Source organism: Choloepus didactylus, chromosome 20 (assembly GCF_015220235.1).
Source record: "Choloepus didactylus isolate mChoDid1 chromosome 20, mChoDid1.pri, whole genome shotgun sequence".
NCBI lineage: Eukaryota > Metazoa > Chordata > Mammalia > Pilosa > Megalonychidae > Choloepus > Choloepus didactylus.
The window spans coordinates 55,819,806-55,844,684 of record NC_051326.1 but is presented as its reverse complement, the minus strand read 5'-3'; the positions used below and the strand labels follow the sequence as shown (position 1 = coordinate 55,844,684).

The 24,879-nt window shown below is 38.7% G+C and overlaps 1 pseudogene; it reads left to right on the top strand.

Annotated features, from left to right (window-relative positions):
• LOC119516494 overlaps positions 1-24,879 on the top strand; it is a 70,463-nt pseudogene that overhangs the window by 22,977 nt on the left and 22,607 nt on the right.

Genomic DNA, 24,879 nt, shown 5'->3' with positions numbered 1-24,879 from the left:
AGCTGTGGGATCTCCTAATAATCTCCTTCATCCTTACCTATTAGGTATATTAAGAAAGCCCCATTATCTGTCTACTGGAACAAGGAGAGTCACATAGATATGTGGTCTTTTGGGTTGAAAGCAAGATACACAGCATGAGGCAACTAAACCCCTATGAATTCAAAATCCCGGGGCTCCCCTTTCAGCTTGGGAGGCTCAAGGACCTTTTAGAGCCACACAGGAAAGAGAAGCATATTGTCTATATCGCCTCCCAGGTTCTGCAAGGTGTCTGGATGCTTGGCCTCCCTTGGAGCATCTTCTGATGATTTTGCTATGAGCTGCTCCCACCCACAAACACCAATGACAACCGGAGCCGGGAGCAGAGGCAGCTCTGGGTGGCCCAGTGAAATGTCTGTAACCTGGCCAGTAAGCTTTGCCCCTGTGCCTGTTCTCACCCCTGATAAGCTTGCAAACCAAGGCGGGGGAGCTCAGACACTTCCACAAACTGCAGCTGTATGTGAAGACACCCGGATGCTCAGAGGCAGGGATCTCTCTGCCACACGCCACGTCCTTTGTCCTTTGTCCTTTTCCTTTTCTTGTAAATGTAGGCTTTCCTAGCAAGCTTCTTACTGCTCATTCTAGTCTACACCCGAGGAGAAAATCTGGCACCCTGAGGAAATCGGTAACAGCAAGAAGACTGTTCAATGACCCTAATTTTACAACTCTGCTTGCTGCTCTACAGTTTCCTTATTGTGACTATTTTTGACAATTTTTAAAACTATCTAATGGGATATGAAGTCTATGACAGGGTTACACATTTTTTCTGTTGTATCTCTCAAATGAGTTAAAAATAAACTCAAATTATATCAGTTATTATTGTTTATTCTCTCTCTCCCAGATCCTTTGGAATTTCTCTAGACTAGAGAAAAATTAAGGTTTGACGCTGCCCCCTAAGGCAATTAAGAACTGTCACTGGCAAGGATTTTGCTCATTTTTTTTCCACTGGTGCCCTCACCTTTGCCTTACCACCCTCCCCTGGCCTTCACACACACACACACACACACACACACACACACACACACACACACACACACATACACACAACAGTTGTTGGACAGTGACTGTCCAAATCCGTGAAACGGGCTTTAAGTCTGAGGGTCTCTGAGTGCCCTGTGGTGTCTCCATGGCCTTACAGTATCCTAGAACTGCCAAAATGTCAGAAACCCGTCAGAAAATTAGGCACAAATATCAGGACAGAAAGAGTCAACTCTGCCAACAAGGTCTGGACTCAGCTTTCCTTTTATTCTTGTTCTCCCAGGTTCCCAAATGAAGCGGCTCTCCCCTCTCCTTTGATAGGGCTCCTCACCTCACTGGCTCTCCTGAAAATCTCTCTTTCTCTTTCATTCCCTCTCCTGGCCCTCGTACCCTGCCCCCTGCCCCAGGCCTTTTTCTCTTAACATGAATTCAGTTCAACTGCTGCTTAAAAATAGGCCTGATTGTCACATTGTTTCTGCCAGTTGGAGTGAATGTCACTGAGTGTCACAGAGCCCTTGGCTACAGCTTGTGGATTGACTGCAGAGAGAAACTGGGTCAAAAGTGGAACTAAAACAAGACGAAAACTTCTGGAGTTCCTCTCATGACTTCACCCAGATTTCTGCTGACAGAGAAAGCATTGATTTTTCTTGCCATTGTCTTCTTTGTCATTAATTCCTTTTCATAACTTTTTAAATCACCATCTGTTCTCATCTTGGGAATTTAAGTAACATGAGTGCAATTTTCTGATTTTTCCTCAATTATAGATAAGCCATATATGAGAAGCTTGGGTTAAATGCCAGGTGTTTAAAATGAGGTAAAAGGAATTATGAATTATGCAAAAATGATTTGACAGACTCTTTAGGGCTTTTCATCTGTTGCTGCATATTAATCCAGCAAAAGTTTATTGACCATCTCTGCTATTTGCCAGGCTTGGTTCTATGTTCTGGGGCCACAGGGATGAATGATGGACACACTGTCCCTGACCTCAAGGAGTTTAGCATAATGCAGGATATAAGCGAATCGATTGATCAGTATGATACAGTGGAGTAGGTTCTAGATCAGAGATAAGCATTGAGAGTAGGTAGGTAGACAGCAAAGGTATCAAGTACAGACCAAGGTCTGGGAAATGCAGACTTTGGGGAATTTCTGTATTAAAGGGAGTTTTTGTTTTATTATATTAGTTGGGAAATGCAGTTTTAACAAGTGAAATTATCTCCTCTAACCCATTCCTCTTCCAACCCTCCCCATCCTCTACAATTCCTTTTCCAAACCTCTTTCTTCATAGATTGCGCCCATTCATAGAAAATCCTGTTATCAAGGAAAATTACAGTTTGCTTGTTAAGAGAACCTAGGCTCTGCCCCTGTTATCCTCAACTTTGGGAGCTTTGAGCAATATCCTCAACTTTTCTTGGTCTTCCATCTTTCTCTACGGAAAGATCACACTCGATGACCTAAGAACCTTCCAGGTGTGGCATTCGATGTGTCTACAAATCTAACTATGAGTCAATCGCTGGCTGACAGTGCCACTTTGATCAAGTCCCTCAACTTCCTCCCTAGCCTTCATTTCTTTCTCTATAAAATGAAGGGACTAGGCTAGTTAACATTTGGGTTCCTTTAAATACCAAAATGCCAGTATGTCTATGTTTCTGTGTACTACTTAAAGTTCTTCTCAATTTGTTAATATAAGTGGAAATGCTGTTTCCTAATATCAACTGTGTGCCAGCAACAGCTAGGTCCTAATAAATGACATTTCAGTAAACTAAAGCATCATTATCGTAAATAATATTGATGGCTGTTTTGTTTCCTAGCTGCTAGAACAAATACCATATAATGGGTTGGCTTAAACAACAGGAATTTATTAGCTCACTCTTTTGAGGCTAGGAGAAGTCCAAAATCAAGGGTCAGCAAAGTGATGTTTTCTCTCCAAAGACTGTAGGATTCTGGAGCTGGCTGCAGGCAATCTTCAGTCCTTGGCTTTTCTGTCCTATGGCAATGCACATGGCAGCATCTTCTTCTTTCTTCTCTAAGTTCCCCAGACTTCCAGCTTATGGCTGCTCCCCATGGCTTCTCCATCTATGTCCAATTTCCTTTGCTTATAAGGACTTAAGCCATATTGTATTAAGACCCACCTTCATTCAGTTTGGGCACGTTTGAACTTGTAACATCTTCGAAGGCCCTATGGGTCACACCCAAGGACCAGGGTTTGGGATTTGAACATGCCTTTTGGGGGGACACGATTCAGACACCAACAGTCCACCCTCTGGACCCCAAAATGACATGCTCTTACCTCATGTGAAATACATTTATTTCATCACAACATCCCAAAAGCCTTAAGTCATTTCAGCAACAATGCTAAAGGCTCATCAAAACCAGTTATGGGTGTGGTCCATCCTGAAGTAAAATGCCTCTCCCCATCTGTGGACCTGGAAACCTAGAAAACAAAGTTAATCTGCTTTCAATTGACAATGGAGGGGCAGACATAGGATAAACACTCCCAAACCAGAAGGGAGAATTAGGAGGAAAACGGGTCACCGGTCCCAAACAAGTCTGAAACCCAGCAGGGCAAACTCCAGTAGATCCTAAAGTCTGAGGGCCATCTGAGACTTGATTCCTTGTTCTCGAGGCCTGATGGAGGGGCAACCTCACCCTTCCAAGTGCTTGCTCAGTGGCCATGCTCTCCCAGAGCACTGCAGTGTAGGCTCCACCCTCTCTGAGCCTCATAATGGAGGCCAGGCTCATCAGGAATGCTGGAGCACAGGCCCCAGCATCCCCAAGCACTGGCACGGTGGCACTCTCCCTGAATAAGGGGGTGCAAGGCCCACCAACTCCTAGCACTGGGGTGGATGGCCTGACATTTCTAAGTACAAGAGTGGACCCACCTTTTCCACACACATGGGTGGGTTTGTTCTCTGGCCGAAGTAGATATTTCAGTCCAGACTTTTGCTTCCTTGGTTCTGCCCTTAAAGTCATTCTTCCTTTAATTTGTCTCTTCTCTGTCTCTTTCAGTCTAGGTTGGCAGTGGATCTGCCCATAACAATTTTTAAAAAATTTTGACACCTTTGCAAGCAGTTCAAATGGATGCCAACCCTCAGACAAGACAACTTTCCTTCTTGGATAACTGCTTTTCCAACCCTCATTTATACTGAAATGGCTGGCTGGGTCCATGTTAAGCTACCCCTTCTTTAGTAAAGGGTTGTTCAGTTAAACTCTCACTTGGAATCTTGGTCTCTGGAAATGCACTTTCCAGAAGCTCAGGGAGGTCACGATTGATCAGAGCATGCTCTCTTGATAGGCTGAGAGTTTGTCAAATTACTAATCACTGCTCTCCTTGTGCATAGCAGTTCAATCCTCAGTTTATCTCCTCCCTCTCTCATTTCACTATAAGCTGCAAGGAGAAACTAGCTGCATCTTCCACACTTAGCTTGGAAATCTCCTCAGCTAAATATCCAAGTTCATCACTTTCAAGTTCTGCCTTCCATCCAACGTCAGAACTCAATTTTGCCAATTTCTCTGCCATTTATAACAAGGAGTGCCTTTCTTCCAGTTTCCCATAACACTTTCATCATTTCCTTCTAAGGCCTTGCTGGAGGTAAATTTAATGTCCACATTTCTATCAACATTCTTTTCAAAGCAATCTAGGCTTTTTCTACATAGCACCTCAAAATTCTTCTGGCCACTACCCAATTCCAAAGCCTTTTGCACATTTTTAGGTATTTGTCCTAGCAGCACCCTACTTTCCAGTAACAAAAACTGTTTTGGTTTCCCAGCTGCTGTTACCATACAATGGGTTGGCTTAACCACAGCAATTTATTGGCTCATGGTTTCTGAGGCTAGAATGTCTGCTTCCTCCCAGACTTGGTGTCTTCTGGTTGGTACAATCTTGGAGTTCCTTGTTTGTTTGTTTGTTTGTTTGTCATTTGGCACTGCACATAGGAGTATCTTCTCCTGTTTCTTCTGGGTTCTGTTGACTTCCACATTGTGGCTGCTCCCCCTTGCTTTTCCTCCCCCTGGCACTTTCCTCTGCTTATGAGGACATCAGCCACAGTGGATTTAGACCCACCTTCATTCAGTTCTAGCTCATCCTATCTAATAGCATCTTCACAGTTCCTATTTACAAAGGGCTTCATACCCACAGGACCAGGAGGTGGGTTTTGAACATGACTTTTGTGGGGGACATGATTCAATTCCCCAAAAATGGCCCTTCTATAAGTGTCTCCAACATAATGATTAGATTATGGTTAGAAATGTCTCCAAATGATTAAAAATGACTCCAAACTAACGCTATAGGGCATCTTATGTCACATACACACACACACACGTACACACCCTATTAATACATTAGTTACAGTAAACTACTTGAAGGTTTTTGAATTCATTACATATCTATCCTGTGACTTATTCAGGTGCCTCTACATTAGATGGTATCCTCCATCACCCACTCCAGTCTACCTGGAAAATGTCTACTTCAAAATACAGTTTGACAACATAATTACATGGAACCTAGAAAAGGGAATGAGATCCTGTTATTCAGCACAAGTTAATGTAATATCCTGATACATTCCAGAGTATTTGGGGCAGAAAATAAAGAAGTATATGCAAAGTCCCCTTGAGGGACTGGTGAATAATGCGGAAATATTAAACTTTTCCACCTGGGGAAATCCAGATATCCTCTCAAGCATTAGGGACTACCACTTGAATAAGCCAAGTCCCCAATCTTGAGGCTTGCCCTTATAAAACTTATTCCTGCAAAGGAGAAGCTAAGCCTACTTATAATTATGCCTAAGAATCACCCCCAGAGAACCTGTTTTGCTGCTCAGATTTGGCCTCACTCTCTAAGCCAACTTGGCAGGTAAACTCACTACTCTCCCCCTACTACATGGGACATCAATCCCAGGGTGTAAATCTTCCTGGCAATGTGGAACATGATTCCCAGGGATGAACGTGGCCCTGGCATCATGGAATTAAGGAAGACTTCTTGATCAAAAGGGGAAAAAGAAATAGAACAAAATAAAGTTTCAGTGGCTGAGATATTTCCAATGGAGTTGAGAGGTCATTCTAGAGGTTATTCTTATGCACTATATAGATATTCTTTTTTAGTTTCAAGTGTACTAGAATAGATAGAAGGAGATACCTAAGATTGTTGAACTGTAATCCAGTAGCCCTGATTCTTGATAATGATTGTGTAAGTATACAGCTTTTATGGAATGACTATTTGATTGTGAAACCCTGTGACTGACACTCACTTTATCGAGGGTATGGGCAGATGAGTGATAAAATGAAGACAAAAAAATAGTATAAGTAAATAATAGGGTGTTTAAGGGGTATGGGATTTTGGATGTTCTTTTCTATTTTTACTTTCACTATTTTTTTGGAGTAATGAAAAGTTTCTAAAATTGATTGTGGTAATGAATTCACAATATATGATAACACTGTGAGCCATTGATTGTATTCTTTGGATGATATATATGGTGTGTGAATATATCACAATAAAATTGTATTGAAAAAAAAAGAAGTCAACATACAGAAGAAGTTTGGGCATTGAGCAAATTTGGAGTCAACTTCTAGATGTCCCTGTTAGAAGCAGTAGGACTTCTGTTTCTTTTTTATTGTATTTGTTTTCCTAAGCTTTTGTTTCAAAAATTTTCAAACGTACAGAGTTGAAAGAAAAGTACAACAAATGATTTAGATCAAACATCAGCAAATAGCAACCCACAGCCTGCTTTGATACACCGTCTGTGCTAAGAATGGCTTTTACAGTTTTAAGTGATTGGAAAAAAAATTTAAAAAAAAAAGAATGTTTCAAATGCATGGAAATTATGTGAAATTCATATATCAATGTCCATAAATAAAGTTTGCCCATTTGTATTAAAAAATATGGTTTGAACATTTCATTTGTGGAGCATTATCTGCTCTTTGTAAGTAAATTTAACCGACTCTTCCTTGGCAACCTCTTATACTATTTACCTGTCATATTTAACTGAAATTTACAAACATGAAATTTATACTGGTCCACTGGATTATAAATCCCTCAGCAAGACAGAAATTTTATTGTACTTAATTTCATAACACCAGTGCCTAGAAAAGTGCTATCCTGGGTAAATTCCTAATAGTACCCTTTATTTAAAACATTTACTGAGCACCCATATTACATGAGGTGCTATGTTAGGCATGTGTGTGTGTGCCTGTGTATGTGTGTGTTTTGTGGGGAAGACCAGGACATCAGGGGAGCTCTGTGAAGGTAATAACAAAACCCCTGACCTCATGAAGCTCACAATCAAGTAAGTGACATAAGTAATAGATATTACTCAAGTATCTATTTTTCTCCTGCAGGAAATCTTAAGAAACAGCTGAAGATATTTATATATTTGAAAGGAAATGTCTGTGTCTTATTTCAAGGCCCATTTTTAGTATTCTGTTCTCAAATTCTTTAGGTTGGATTGTTAATTTTGCCTCTTCTATGAAAATAATGTTTGACACATGAAAACAACCTTCTTTTAACATCTCTTATTCCACCAATGGCTCTTGTCATCAAGGGTTTGGGGTTGCATTCATTAACATATTTGAGATATTTTCCTAATAAACTGCTCTTTCCATTTCTGATTTCCCTACCTTGAAATAGATGCCACACACAGGCTCTGCCTTTTGTGTATCTAGTTCTCATAAGGTCACATCTCTTCTCTTAAGTGGGAACATTGAAGCACACTATTGCCAAGAGCTTTCCATCACTAGAATCCCACATACCTAATTTAAATTCAATTTGACAAACACTTCCTGAGCACCTACTCTGTGCATCCAATTGTAGACATTCTGGACTGGATTCCAAGATAAACAGAAGGGTGCCCCGTCGCAGGCTGTGGGAAACAAATGTTCTCTGGAGGAAACAAGTGCCTTCCCAGAGAAGCAGAACTTGCCTTATGGATGAGTGGAAGGAAGAGTGTTGTTTGGTTTTTTTCTGACCTGAAAATTGGATCAGGTTATACGTTTAAATTGGATCTTAAAGAACAAGTAGAGGAAGGCACAGGCAGGACAGGAAATGGGATTAACAAGTCACAGGATTAGCATGAGTAAAATAATACAGTAATTTATAACATTGTCCTTCTGGTCATGAATATAACTATGAACCTTCATTTTAATGGAGAAATTCCTACCTTCTAAGTTCTTTTGTTGAGTTTCAAGAAGACTGAATGCCTATTTTTTCCCTTTCTACAAGTCTTACATCTCACCTAAGGTCTTCATGCCTTTTTCTTTTTCTTTTTTTTTTTATTTTTGTTGCCAGTCCAGAACCTTCTTCTCTCCTCCAGCAACGATAGCATCTGTTCTGAAACATGCATTAGAAGAAATGCAATTCTCAGTGCTTTCTGAGAACTCACAAGGGTTAACACCCAGAAGCTACTAGTATCAGGAGTTAACAATCCCAAATCCCAGGCTACAGACAGCTCCTTCTCCTCACTCCCACCCAAAGTAGGATCCCTTCTGCAGTACCTGTCTGCAAATATTTGATAACATTGCTACTCAGCTAAGTCCTTTGTTTGGAAGAGAAGCTGAACAGATTCTTTGCCATGAGCAGCACAGTAAAGCCAATTGAGCCTTAGCTATTGTGGGACTCAGTGACTCGAGAAATTGTAAAGCAACTGGATCTCAAGGAGAATCTTCCAAACAAATGGTGTCCTGAAACACCTTCTTACATAACAATACCCCACAATAAGTGGTCTAAAAATATTAACAGTGTAAATAACAGGCAATAAAGTGCAAAAGAATATGCATTTTCAGATGGAATTCAGAAATACACCCTTCTTGGAAAGCAGATGTTATTGTTTTGGTATTGCTAGGCGTATTTTAGCCGCACTGTGTACTGTACTATAAATATTGAGAATATCATGCTTGATTCAAGGTGAGAAAGGCTCATGTTGAAGGTAACAACATTTGGGAAAGCATGAAAAGAGTTTAGAGACAATGGGGGAACAAACGCAGTAAAGGACTCAGAATTAAAATGACCCCAAAATAAGTCTCTTTGACATGGTGACGAGGAGAGTAAAAGGCAAGACAAAGCTCTGTATTGCCCATAGCAGGTGCACAATTAAAGCTCACAAATAATTGGTTGACTGGAGGATTTGAAATCTAGATATCCTTCACTGTTGGGTGTGAAGATGCAAAGAAAAGTGACAGTGTAAAGCGTTTTGCATACAATTAATGCCCCTAGGGTTTTTAACAATATTGATATTATAGGCATTAACACATAGCAAGAAAAGGAAGTTTCCTGTTTAAATGTGTTCAGAGTTAGAGGTGATATAGCTAAAGGAGTAACCAAGTAACCTCCCTGGAAGATCTGCTGTATCATTGTTCTAAACACTATTATCTATTCAGAAAGTAATTTAAAATGTCATGCCACCTGACCAGGTTAGTGAGTTGACTTCAAAAAGAATCATCTGGTCCATTTTGAAATAGTTCCTCAAAGATCATTCCTCAGATATCTGCAGCATTCCTTATTTTTTTTTTAACTTTATCAAAAAATTTAAAAAAATAACAATCAACAACAATAAAAAAAAAAACCCACAACATTTCAAACAAAACCAAGCAAAGGATTAAGAAAAGCAAATAACCTAAAATAACTACTTTGCTTCCAACATGTTCCTACCATACCCCAAGAAGATTAACAAACCATAACCAAAGGAAAAAGAAAAGCAAATAATCTAAAATAACTGCATTGCTTCCAACACTCAGCATGCCTTTTAACATTATAAAATTCCTTGCTCAGGATCTGAAAATGTGTTTTTATATTGGACCTTACTTTCTTTTCTTCCTTTTAAGTGACCTTAATTCCTATTTAGTCTCAGTAAAGCTATGGAACTGTTGTTTAACATTATCCTTCTAGAAATAAATTCTAATACTCTGAGTGTATACTAACCCTTGGTCTATTATTGTGCTTTGAACCCTTTATTTGGACTGTCCTCAACTTTTACAGGCATCTCCAAAAAGTCTCCCAACCACTGTCAGCCCCTCCTTTGCCAGCCAAGTGAGTCCAGCAGAGAAGAAAACAACTCTCTTTGAACCGGGTCCAAGGCTATCCTGGGTAAGGATACAGGCAGTTGACCTTCTCAGCAAAGCAGATAATTTCAGATGGATTATCCTAGCAGATCCCTAAGGACATAGAAGTGGGTTGCTCACAGGGAACTGGACCTCAGTTTTATCACTTGGCATAGAAAAATCGACTCTGATCCGGTCAACGCGCCCTTCCTAAAAAAGTGAGCTGCATTCACCTCTTCACATCAAAAGCCTCCATGCCAGGAGACTGATGATGCGCAATCCCTGATGCCTGGGAGCCTTATCATTACGTGTTCATAGGCAGAGTAACTAGAGAAAGCCACACCAAATCAAATGTGTTAAAATTGCATATAATTGCTGGATTTTGATTTTATTTAAAAATTAGTTTCAAAATCCAAGTTTATACATTTTTTTTAGTTCTACTTTAATTTGTAAGAAAGATTTTGCGTTTTTTTTTTTTTTTTTGGCTGGCTTGTATTCAACCAGTGATCTCAGAAATCCAAAATTCATTGAGTATTCTGATGTGCTTTGAGGACCCTTCTTTCTCCATGGAATTGGCAAGTTAGCTCTTCTTTTCTGCAGGAGGGGCCATCATGTTTGTTTGTTAGGGTGGAGGCAGTTAGTACGTGTAGTGGTTGAGAGCTCAGCTTTTATAGACCAACTTAGCTTCAAACTTTTGCTCTTCTACTTACCAGTTGGTGATCTCTGACAAATCAGGTAACCTCTCCGAACCTGTTTCACCATCTATAAATTGGAGATAATTGTAAAAATGATGGCCATTATATATTATCACTGCCCCTATTTTATTTTGCTTTGTTTATGACTATAAACTTCAATAACATTTCATAATTCAACATCATTTATAAACTTAGATTATGCTCTCCCTTCTCATAAGGCAAATTACTAGTAAAAATTGTTTTCATCATTCCATCTCTGCTCCCTGCTCCTTGAGCTGATCCCTTCAGTGATGTCACCACTAAATATTTGGGAAGTTTAATGCACATTTTTCCACCCACTGAAGAGTATGAGAAGTAAAAGAAAGTCAAAACTTTCCTTTAATGTATATGGATATTGGCAATTGGTTATGATTATCTCAGGAGAGTTCATAAATCAAACAGATTTATCTCTATGCAATCACATGAATTTATGAATGTTGGGAAATAAAATATACTCTATCTGTTTTTAAATATAGACATAGAAACAAGGGTTTTTTTAATTCTTTGATTTGTCCTATTTTCAGTGTCCTCAAAAATATGCATTTAATACATCAATATCTCCTTTGGCTTGGGGAATTCAACTAAATCCCAAATGTTTTCATAAAGACTAGCCAATGTTATACTAAAAATGTAATCATTTCCATGAGTACCTTAGTTCTCTGGAAGCTTCGTTGTAAAGCTGTCCTCAGGCTTTATGGGTAGCATTTTTTAAAATACTTGAAAATATTCAGAAAGTTATGCAGAATAGTAAAATTTGGTGGAGAGGGCTACTTAGTATCCCCAACAAGACATTCCATTGAATAGAGGTCCAATGTTACATCTTTGTCAAAGGCAGGTAAGATTCCCAAGGCTCCAGAAGAGAATAGGCATGAAAGATGTCATGCTTGCAATTCACTGGAAAATATCTCTTTTTTTATTCTTCACTGCCATTCATCAGGAATTTTTCAATTCTAGATGGAATTCTTATGTTTCAAAGATTAATGAGCATAACTCACTACATGTTGACTTTATTGATGAAGTCCAAATAAAACAAGGAGCTAGTGCCAATATTAAGTGCCAATACAGATTTCCTTTAGGAAAACTCTTCCTTTCTTAGATCTTTAGAAATTAAACCGAGGGAAAAAACCTCTTAAGGCAAAGAAATGCCAAATTTGAGGAAAATACCAAACTAAAATTATCCCATTTTGAGATGTTTAGAAACAATCAGTTTCCCTTTGTTTTCAATCAACATACCAATTCAAAATCCTTTCCCTCTACCTAGGAGGGCTGAGAGCAAGTAAAGAGCAGAGTAAGTTTTCTTTACGCTCTTTGGATGTTGCCTCGCCACTGACATTTGCAATTTAGTGCTGCCTCTTGGTCCCCAACTGGTCCTGGAAGTCCAGATCATCCTGGAGGCCAAGAACCCCTTCTGCCCTCTGATTTTGGCACAACAGTGTCCACTTCACTCAGATGTGTGCCTCCCAGCAGCTCTCCATGCCTCGGGGCCTGCCGACTGGCACGCTGCAATATGCTCTACCTGGGGCTACACCTCAGACCATATGGACGTTCAGCTGCTGCTCCATACAGGGGCCTGCCTGCAGAAAGGCAAGGACCAGATGGAGCAGACGATACCTGAGTTAGACCGTCTGACTAGACGCTGCTGGGGACTTGGTGTGCAGAAAATGGCAAACTATAAACATTTAAATAATAACACCATAACACATGCTGATTCTTTTCCACCAGGAAAGAAAAAAAAAATAACTTTCTGGGTAAGATAAACCTGAAGAATACTAAGGAGTAGGAATGAACTTATTATTTTTTAACAAAGCTTAGAGTTAAATGATTAAAACCAAATATGGATCTAAAAAATGGTTCAAAAGGTGTGCAGGGGGTAGTAGAAAGTGTATGTGGAAGGGAGTTGGGAGTCATAGATTTGTGTGATAAATTGCCATGTGAGCTTACGCAAGTCACTTAATCCTACCTGTGCCTCAGTTTCCCCATTGATTATACAAAAGCAGTGGCCGATGCCATGCAAAGTGTCAATTAAGATAAGGAGCTTGTGCCAGGATATTAATCAATGCATGAAGAATCATCAATAAACTCTGGTTACAAACAACACAAAACAAAACATTTCAGCTGAAATAAGCAGTATCCCCAGGAATGTAGTTGATAGACGAATTCCTTATCTCATTGCAGGTAGGACACAAATGGTTCACAGCCTGGCAATGATTTATGGACCAGGCCCAAGCAGTGGATACTTTGACTATCCACTGGACTAGCAGTAGCCTATCACTTTAAATTTTCAAGACTTACACTCTCAGATTGAGACTTTGGTGTCATATCTAAGAAATCACTACCAAATCCAAGCTTATGAATGCTCCTCTATGCTTTCTTATAGGATTTCTATGATTGTAGCTCTTATGTTTAAATCCTTGACCATTTAGTTATTTTTTTATACATGGTGTAAGGTAGGGGCCTAACTTCAATCTTTTGCATGTGGATATCCAGTTTTCCTAACACCGTTTGTTGAAAAGACAACTCTTTCCATCAATGTACTTGGTCCCCTTATCAAAATCAGTTGGCTATAGAGGGGTGAGTTTATTTATGAACTCTCAATTCTATTCCATTGGTCTATGTATCTGTCATTATGCCAATAACACACTGCTTTGATTACAGTGGCTTTGTAATAAGCTTTGAAATTGGGAAGTGTGAGACCTCCAACTTCTTCTTCCTTTGCAATATTGATTTGGCTATTCACAGCCTTTGCAGTTCCATATGAATTTGAGGATTAGCTTTTCCATTTCTGCAAAAAGGCTACCTGGCATTTTGAGAGATATTGTGTTGAATCTGTAGATACTTTTGAATAATATTAATATTCTAATAATATTAGTTCTTCCTACCCATTAAAATGGGAATCTTACCATTTAATTATATCTTCTTTTACTACATTCAGCAATGTATTACAGTTTTCAGTGTACAAGTCCTTCATCTCCTTAATTAAATTTATTCTTAGGTATTTTATTATTTTATGAGCTATTGTGAATGGGGATTATTTTTAAAATTCTATTCCAGAATATTCTTTGGTATTTGTGCGGGTTTATTTTGTAGCCTATAACTATGCTGAATTTATTTATCAATTCTAGGAGTTTTCTTGTGGATTCCTTGGGATCTTCTATATAAAGGCTCTGCATATCTATGTTTTACTTCCTCCTTTATGATTTGGATGCCTTTTATCTCTTTGTCTTGCCTTATTGCTCTGACAAGGGCTTGCAGAACAATATCAAAGAGCAGTGGTGAAAGCAGGCAACCTTGTCTGGTTCCAGATCTTAGAGGGAAAGCTTCTGGTCTTTCACTGTTGAATATGATTTTACCTCTGGGTTTTTATGTATGACCTTTGTCCTGTTTTGGAAGTTGCCTTTTATTCCTATTTTTCTCAGTATTTTTATCATGAAAGTGTGTTGGATTTTGTCTTTTCTGCATAAATTTAGATGATCATGTGTGTGTTTTTTTTCTATTCATTCCATTAATATGGTGTGCTACATTGACATCTTTTATGTTGAACAATGTTTGCATTCCTGAGATAAATCCCACTTGGTTATGGTGTGTAATTCTTTTAATACGCTGTTAGATTTGATGTTGTAGTATTTTATTGAGTATCTTTGAATAAGAGATATTGATCTATAGTTTAATTTTTGTGGTATATTTATGTGGCTTTGGTATTAGGGTAATGTTGGCTTCATAAAATGAGATAGCTAGAGTTTTCCTTCTCTTCAAGCTTTTGAAAAAGTTTGAGAAGGACAGGTGTTAAATTCTACTTTGAAAGTTTGAGAGAATTCACCAGTGAAGCTGTCTGGTCCTGGGTTTTTTTTTTCTTGGGAGGTTTTTGATGATCTTTTATTTTCCTTGGCTGCACAAGCAATAGGTCAGGCTAAAAAATGGGAATTTATTTGCTCATGGTTTTGAGGATAAAAGAGAGCCCAAATCAAGTTGTCATCAAGGTGATGCTTTCTTCTAGAAGACTGTGGCTTTCTGGGGCTGGCTGCCAGCGAACCTTGGCTCCTCTGTCACATGGCAAGGAACATGGCAGTGACTTCTGGTATCTCCCCTCTCTTCTGGCTTCTGTGAATGTCCAGTGTCTTGCTTCCTGTAACTTTCTCTCTGTCTTTCTGAATTTTACTCTGCTTATAAAAGACTCCACTAATCATATTAGGACCTATCTTGAACGAGGTGGGTCACATCATAACTGAAAGAACTTTATCAACAGTTCTTACTTGCAATGGATTTATACCCACAGAAATGGATTAAATTTAAGAAAAAGTTTTTCTGGGGTACATACAGCTTCATATGCAGAATACATTCATTCCATCACAATATCCCAAAAGTCTTAAGTCATTTTAGAAACAATGCTTAGTACAAAGTTTCATCAAAACCAGGTATTGGTGTGGTCCCTCCTGGAGCACAATGCCCCTCTGTCTGTGGACCTGTTAAACCTAGAGAAGAAGTTATCTGCTTCTGATATACAATGGAGAGACAGGCATAGAATAAATATTCCCATTCCCCATAGAGAGCCATTGGAAGAAAAACAGGAGTCATGGATCCCAAACAATTCTGAAACCCAGCAGGGCATACTCCATTAGATTTCAAGGTCAGTGTTTTAGTTTTCTAGGCTGCTGAGAGCAGATACTATGAAATGGGTAGGCTTAACAATGGGAGTTTATTAGCTTACAGTTTTGAGGCTGAGATAAATGTCCAATTCAAGGTGATGTTTTATTTCCAAAGACTGGCTGCCTGTGCAGTGATGCTTGACTTCTCTGCCACATGGCAAAGCACATGGTGGCATCTGATGATCTGTCCTTTTCCTTCTGGGCTTTCAGCTTCTTGCTCCCATGGTGCTCTCTCTCTCTTTTTTTCTCTCTCTCTCTCTCCCTCTCCCACTCTGTATTCATTCTTTATAAAGGACTCCAGTAAGAGGACCAAGACTCATTCTGAATGAGGTGATTCATATCTTAAGTGAAGTAGCCTTGTCAAAAGATCCTACTTACAATGGGTCCACACCACAGAAATGGATTATGTTTAAGAAGTGATTTTCTGGGATACATACAACTTCAACCCACCACTGATGGAGAATCATCTATGAAATGATATTTTGTCCTCCAGTCATGAAGAAGTGGCAGCCCCACTCCTTTCAAGTGGTCGCAGAGCAGCCATGTTCTCCCCAAACACTGGGGTGAAGTCTCCACCTTCTCTAAGCATGGCAGCCAGACTCTCTGGAATGCCTGGGAAACAGGCTCACCCTCTCTGAGCACTGGGGTGACAGCACTCTTCCTGAACCATGGGCAGAAGGCCCACTCTCTCCAAGCATCAGGGCAGATCCCACCTCCCAGACACATGGGGGGGCTGGCTTCACTCTTTTGACCTCAGAAGGTCCAGACCTCAGTTTCCATGATTCTCCCCTGGAAATGATTTTTCCTTCAATTTGTCCCTCTCTGTCATTTTTCATCCAGGCTGGCAATGGTTCCATCATAAAAATTATACAAAAAAATCTTACTGGTTTTGCATGTAGTTCACAGGGGTCCAAACCAACAGACAAAAGAACTTTCCACAGAGCCTTCATGGGTAACTGCATTTCCAACTCTGACTTGCATAGAGATTGCTGACTGGCTCCATGTTCAGTTACACCCTCACATAGTGCCCTCTTCTCTGGGGACTCCCTTTCCAGAAACTCAGAATTTTCTATCAATTTCTGGTATTTTTGTGCCCAGGAGTTCAATTCTCAGCTTATCTCTTTCCTCTCATATTTTGCTATGCGCTGCAAGGTGACACCAGGCTGCACTTTCCACATGTAGCTTGGAAATCTCCTCAGCTAAATGTCCAAGTTCATCACTCTCAAGTTCCGCCTTCCATCTGACATCAGTGCTCAATTTTGCCAAGTTCCCTGCCACTTTAAAACAAGGACTGCCTTTGCTCCAGTTTCCCATAACACATCCATCATTCCCATCTAAGACCTCATTGGAAGTACCTTTAGCATCCATATTGCTACCAAGAGTCTTTTCAAAGCAATCTAGACCTTTTCTACCAAGCACCTTACAATTCTTCCAACTACTACCCATTACCCAATTTCAAAGCCATTTCCACAGTTTTGGTATTTGCAATAGCAGCACCCCACTCTCCTGGTATCAAAATCTGTTTTAGCTTCTTAAGCTGCTAGAGCAAATACCATGAAATGGATCATGTTATACAATGGAATTGTATTTGCTCATGGTTGTGAGGCTAAAAGAAAGTCAAATTCAAGGTATCATCAAGGTGATGCTTGTTTCCTGAAGGCCAGTGTTCTGGGGCTGGCTGCTGGTGTTCCTGGGCCCCTCTGTCACATGGCAGGGCACACGGTGGCCTCTCCTTGTCTCTTCCTTCTCTCCCAGGTTGTGTCAATGTCCACCCTCTTGCTTCCTGTGGCTTTCTCTTTGTCTGAATTTCATTCTCTTATAAAGGAGCCCAGTAATAGGATTAATACACATTCTGATTGAGGTGGGCCACAACTTAGCTGCAGGAACCTTATCAAAAGGGCCTACTTACGATGGGTTCACACCCACAGGATTGGATTAAATTTAAGAACATGTTATTCTGGGCTACATACAACTCCAAACCACCACACTGATTTAATCTCTTTACCTGTTATATATAGATCTTTTCATATCTATTTCTACTTGAGTTCAATTTGGGTAAATTGTGTGTTTCTAGGAATTTGTCCATTTCCTATAAATTATTTAATTTGTTGGTGTACAATTGTTCATAGTATTCTCTTATAATTCCTTTAATTTCTGTAAGATCAGTTATAATGCACCCTCTCTTTCACTTTGGATTTTAGTTATTTCCATCTTCTCCCTTTTTTCTTTGTTAACATAGCAAAAGGTTTGTCAATTTTATCAACCTATTCAAAGAACCAACTTTGAATTTATTGATTCTCCCAATTGTTTTCCTATTCTTTATTTTGCCATTCATTTTAACAAGTAATTGGGATTGCAATGAAAATGAAAGAAAATTGCTATTACCAGAAGTGAATAGCTACCTGAAGACCAGAGAGACAGGCTCAGAAGCTTTTGCTGCTGTAGTCTTTATTGTGCCTGGGATTACTGGGATGGCATTTTCATGCCCACACACCAATGGGAGACAAGGTCCTGGGTCCATTAGAGGAGGAGGTTTGGAAGTGATATCCCTGCATAAAGCCAGAACTCCCCAAAATGCTCCTAATTCAGAGGAACGGAAACTAATAAAATCTGCCCAAAAGCCTAGGAAGAAAAAGATTATCTTCCCCCTCAGTGGAAAAACAATTGTTTTCCATTAGAAACTCTCTTTAGAAAATGAACCAGGCACTTTATCTGGATTTGGACTCCAAAAGTACGCTTCCCACATTAGGAAGGAAAGCTCAAACTATAAATTAATGTTTTAAAGTAGGATAATGTAGTCTAGGATGGTGATACCCTTGGCAAAAACAAATGTGAAACCATTCACAAAAACTTATCTCATCGGATTCCCATGGGAGCTTAAAGGCGGGGACCAAACACTACCAAATATTGGAACACTTTTATAAATCTTATATTCATAGATATCTCTCAATTTTGACAAGCAAAATTACAAAAATGGGAAAATTCTACCAAGCATATAAGGCAGCAAGCCCATCAAAAAGAAGCATTAGCATTTCACAGATTTAAAATAATAGAACAATGTGATGAAGTTCATGAACTATGTATATTTAAAATGATTAAAATGATAAAAGAAGGTTTAAAAAATACCTGGAGAGAAGGAGACCATTTGCAAAATATATAAGCAAACTTGGGAAAAGAACCAAAAAGAATATCTAGTAGTGACAAATATAATTAAAAATCAAACGTGCCACTTCCAGGCAGATTTCAGCCTTGAGTTAGAATTTTACTGTGTCCCATGGGAAGTCGTGCACCAGGCTCCACTCAGAAAGGATGAGGCTCACCTGTATCTTCTGCTCCGCCAGCCACTCTCCGAGGCGGGGAGAGGACACGGCATCCCCGACACACCCACTCACTCAGCTGTCTCATTTGTCACCAAGGCTCTCCACAAGTTCACCAACATGGAGTGTGTCTGTTTTTAGGCTGTGAAGGGGAAAATGGGAATTATTATCTTTAAAAGTAAGGCCCTACCAGGTAGAAAGGAAAGGATGCAGCCGAGTGGAAAGGACCCAGAACTGGGAGTCTCGGTGATGAGTGAGGTCTCGGGGACCCCAGAGCCCACTAGGGCACCAGGAACTCTAAAGAAATAAAAAGTAAACTGAGATTTGTAAGCTTTCGACATAATACCTGGGAAATGTCTTGAGATGTAAACTCCTCATCCTTTGGGTGGTGGGATTTTTGTTTTCTCTGAATAAATCTGTTCTTTGAAGTTCAAAAAAAAAAAAAAAGTAAGTTGAAATAAGTAGGAAACTCCCTGACTTTCTCCTCCTTCCACTCACTCAGGTGAATGTGGAAATAGTAAGACAGTGGCTCAACAACAGGGAGTAGAGGAACACAAGAGCAGATGTGGGGCCACACTCAGGAATGGCCAAAGATAATCTAGCAACATGTAGACAGGGCAAAATCAAATATAATCATGTGACCTTATTTTACAATCTCAGGTAAATGAAGCTCCTGCTTGATGCTTATATGGAGACTAGCCCATATAAGTGTTTGAATGATTAGGTTCATGTGTCAACTTGGCCAGGTGATGGTACCCAGCTGTCTGGTCAAGCAAGACCTGGCCTAACTGTTACTGCAAGGACATTTGTGGCTGGTTAATAAACCAGAAAGCTGGTTTATTAAATCATCAGTCAATTGGCTGCAGCTGTGACTGATTACATCAATGAAGGGTGTGTCCTCCACAATAAGAAAATTCGATCAGCTGGGTTTAATCCAATCAGTTTAACACTTTTAAGTGAGACAATAGGGGACCTTCACTTCTTCTTTGGCTAACTAGCGAAGTGTTTCCTGAAGAGTTCATCAAAGTTGCCAGTTGTTTCCTGAGGAATTCATCAAACATCTTCATTGGAGTTGCCAGTTTGCTGCCTGTCCTATGGAATTTGGACTCATGCATCCCCACAGTTGAGTGAGACACTTTTATACATCTTATATTCATAGATATCTCTCATTGATTCTGTTTCCCTAGAGAACCCTAAGTAATACAGCATTTAAAAAAAATAAAATTAAATTAATGGATGGTTTAAATAGCAAATCGAATACAACTTAAGAGGGTATTAGTGAACTTCAAAAATTACCCATACAGCAGTGAACTGCAATGGTTAATAGAGGAGATAATAGAGGAAAATGGAGGAGCCCAATATGTGGTTAATGCAAACTCAAGAGAAAGAGAACAGAGCAGCTGTTGGAGAGGAAATAATAAATAGACATTTCCAAAACTCATCCAGAATTCATGAAAGATGGGATTCCTCAGTTTGAGAAAGAAAATTGAGTTCCAAGCAGGATAAACAAAACAGCCCTTTACCTTATTTATACATTACTGCCCATTTTTGCAGTACTTACTTTTGAAAGATAATTTACTTTATGGGTGATAAAATGCCTGGTTCAATATTCAAAAGGTGTAAATAAGTAATCACGAAAAATTAAACTTCTTCCACCCCTGCCCATCCTTTTCTATCCCTGTTCATTTTTTACCATTTGTGGTTGTTTAGAGAAATATGTACCCCAGAAAAACATGTTCCTAAACTTAATCCATTCCTGTGCATGCAAACCCATTGTAAGTAGGCCCTTTTGATGAGATTCCTTCAGTTAAGGTGTGGACCCACTCTATCAGGATATATCTGAGTCCTATTCCTGGAGTTGTTTATAAGCAGAGTGAAATTCAGACAGACAAGAGAGAAAATCACACAGGACCAGCCAGAAGCTGAACTTCAATGAAACCAGAAGAGAATGAAGAAGCCAGGAGAGGCCGCCATGTGCATTGCCATGTGACAGAGGACCCAAGGACCAAGAATCACTGGCAGCCAGCCCCAGAATGCCAGTCTTTGGAGAGAAAGCATCGCCTTGATGATGTCTTGGTCTGGACATTTTCCAGCTTCAAAACCATGAGCTAAGAAATTCCTAGTGTTTAACCCAACCCATTACATGCTATTTGCTAGAGCAACCAAGAAAACTAAAACACCATTTTTGCTAGTTTCTTGCACACCCTTCCAGAATTATTCTATGAATATACAAGTATGTACATTTATATCATGTATATAGATGCTTATTTTATACAGTATAATTATTATAATATCCATATTGTTCCAGTTGAGGGCTTATAAAATTATTCTTAATGGCTACATAGCTTTCTATTAGTTAGATGGATAATAATCTATTTCTTATTAAAGTTACTAATGGCCTATTGGACAGTCAAGTTGTTTCCAGAAATTTTATTATAAACAATGGTACCATAAATATTCTTGTACAGATATCATTTCACATAATTATTACCTATAGGATAAATTTGTAAAGATGGAATTGGTAGGTGAGAGATGGATGCACTTTTAAAAATATTGATAGATAATCTTTTTATTATCTTGTACAATCTTTTTCTATTTCTTATAGATGTTTACTGAAACTTTAGGCATATTTTCTTAGATTTCAACTGGAACAATTTGGATATTATAATAATTATATTTCAAAGGTCTGGATATTAATCAACTTTCCATTTTTTAAAAAACATTAGATGAAGAAAACAAAACCAATTCTCCATGTGATTTCCACATGTTGTAGAAGGGGCACTTCCAAATCTGGGTTCATAGCTTGGTACAGCCAATAGAAGTCACACTGAACCAGGCTGAGAAGGAAGAAAGGTTTATTTATGCCAGTGGGAGACAGGGGAAGCTTTCCCAAATCTGCCTCCCTGAAATGTTTCTTCAGTTGGTTTTTATGCAGGTTCAGAGACAAAGAGAGATAATCATTTAATTAACATGCAACAAGAGTGATAGACAAAAAGCTTATCTGTATCTGGGAGGTTTGGGGTAATCTCCAATTCTTTAATTGGCTAAAACCATTAGAGCTGGACAAAGAGAGTTAATCATTTTAGTTAACATGTAACAAAGGTTTGGAGAATTTCAGTAATTTAGTTATTTCCTATTTCCTTTAGGAACTAGGTGACACCTGTGAAAGGTGTAAATTTTACATTTACATATTGTTGCAGACTACCTCTTGCTCTTTTGTGAGACTAAAGGTTTTCACCCGCTGCCTACTTCCTGTTTTAAGATTACATTTAAAAGCTGCCTTAGGTTACATTTTAAGGTTAATTTACAAATTCCTGTTTGCTTACAGTTTTCAGGTTGTATTTTAAAAGTCACTGCTAAATGTCATATATTTTATTTACATTGGTGACAATATTTAATATTTTAGTTCTTTTGCTCAAAGGCTGTTGAGTGACTCAGAACAAAAACAAATACAATTGTGATTTGCAGAATTTTTCCTCCTCCTCCTCCTCAAAAAAAAAAAAAAGAAATTCTTCAAGATCTAGATTTAAACCTATGTTCTCAGTTCTAACTATTCTGACCTCCATTTCTCAAGTCAAAATTTATCATCTTTTCTCTTTATTTGCTCAGTCCCTATACTTACCAAAGTTAAGCTTTCTTGAGGCTGAGACCATGTCTGTCTTATCTTAGTGCTTAGTTAGCTGAGTGTCTAAAGCTATGGCAGAAGCTCAGTAAATTATTACATTAAACTGAAAAAAGAATATAGGTGTATGGCAGTTCTAAGTTTAAACCATGCAATATTCTAAATTTGGTGAAAAACAAGAAAATAATAATCCAAAACAAACTTAGGACAATACAATTTTTGTTTTAACATTTTTGACGCTTCTAGTGTGCAAGATGACCGCTCAAACTGAAACAAGTTTTGGCGAGAGAGTAATATTTTTATATATGATCATCAAATTCTCCCCTTATAAACTTCTGGCATGAAAAATCATAGAAATCACTTTGGAAGTTTCTAGAACTAAATTCTAAACAGATTTTCTAACAGAAATTCTAAAAACACAGGGTCTGTGGTCTCAAGATATTCCAATTTACCTGGTATGTTCTGTAGAGTGGGTTTGTTCTGAAGACAGATTATAAAGCAGATTCCCTGGGATTGGAACAGAAGCACCCATGGGCCCAATTACCTATTTGTGACAACACTGAATTTCCTAGAACTCCTGGAGAATTTGCATTTGGAATCAACAAAGATAAAACAAAGGATAAAAAGTAACAACATGCTGAGTGTTTTATGGAATTTGATTAAAATACTGCATACCCTAATTGTGATGAAAGGCTGGGCCTCGGGGACCTCAGTGCTTGTGTCCTGATAGCCCCTGTGTATGTTCCAGGAGTGAAATCATGTATCTGGCCAGCAAGTAAGCAGTTCTCACCTAGCAACTTTATCTCCTGTGTCTGCAAGTCACTCAATACTGAGGCTCTGCACAAGGCTCTGAGCCTAATGTCTTCTCAATCTATACAAAGCAAGAGTGAAAACAGCAGCTTCAGCAGGCTCACTTGTGGCTCTGCTAATAACAAGCATCCACATTAACAAAGGTCATTATGTTATCGTATCGTCTCAAAAGATGCAAATTCACTCTGACATTCAAGAATCGTCCAAATAATTAAGATTTTCAATCTTAAAATGTCCAGATAGTAGCATTGCATTTTTATATGTACGAGGTGTATCTTTTTGATGCAATGAGTCCCTTGTGCCATGAAAGTTTTCTATGTCTTAATTTAAAAAAGCAAAACCTTGCCTAGGCTTTATTTGATCCAGCTAGAAGGAGTAATTAATTAGGTCCATAATTTAGGTCCATAGAATATTGTTGTGTTTAATCCCCAATAAAATGCAATTTTCAGGGAAAACTATTCGATTAGCAAGAACAAGATAGTTTTTGTCAGCATGGTCATTTAAGTTGCCTTTAAAGTTACCTGATGTGTACACTTAAAAAAAAAAAATGCTTCTCAATTAACATTGTATTTCCTCAAATGGTTCATTCCATAAATAGAGCTTCAGGCCATACATTTGTATTTCATCTGTTGACAAGATTCTAGTTTATTATAAAGCAAATGAATTTCTTCCAAAACCCTCTCTTTATCAAACACAAATATATTACCTCTTAAAGTAATTACCCCAAGTGGTTGCTTTATACAGCCTCGCAAATCACAAATTTCCAGGCAGATAAATCACTTTGCATTTGGTTTCAACAAAGATAAAACACACTTTTTAAAAAAAGGTGCTGACTAAGAACTTTGTGGGATTTTCTTAAATACTTCATACTTTAATTAAAATATATATTGATATGTTTCATATCCCTGAGAACAGCAGTATGGTAATTAGTTCTTAACAATTCGAATCTGTGCCTTTTCATGGTGCATTTTGCAATTCCACCCTACATTTTTTTTTTTCTGCCTCTCATCAGTAATCAGCACTTTTTGAAGTTTATGTGTATGTACATAATTTGATTTTCTCCCCTGGCAGGCTGTTGCATAGACTGAATTCAGAGATTAAAAGTACATATACTTAGAATCAAGGAAAGCAGAATATATGTTTTTGCTGTTCTACAATGATGAGCCCTATACATTAATCAAGGTAGCAGCCTTCAAGCAAAGCATCGCAGTTTCTCCTGCTCAAAGAAAGTAATGGCAATTCTTTAATCAGCATTTCAATGCCACCCTAAGGAACTGGGGAGAAAACAAGGGGCCTGTGGTCTCTTGCCACAAATAGCTTTAATTTTACCACAGAAAGGGATCCTCTTTGGTTCCCAATTCTAAAGCCTCGGATCAACTTACTGTAATTTGTATTCCATGATGGTAATGACACTTATTCTTGCATTCTTAATCAGTTCTATATTGGGTTTTCTTGTTTGTTTTGTTTTTTCTTTCTTCCTTTCTTTCTTTTTAATGCAACTGTAGCTTTAAATGCAGTCTCTAGAATCTGTCTTAATGTCTTAATAAAAAATCACCCGTTGTGTTGATATCCAGGTTGTTGGCTGGGCATTGTTTGTGCTTTCCTTGATTTAACTATGGTGAAGTGCACCTGGATTAGGCTGGCATTAGAATGATTGTGATCTGATTGGACATTCGAGACTGGGAACAGGTTTCACGGAATTATAGAATTTGATA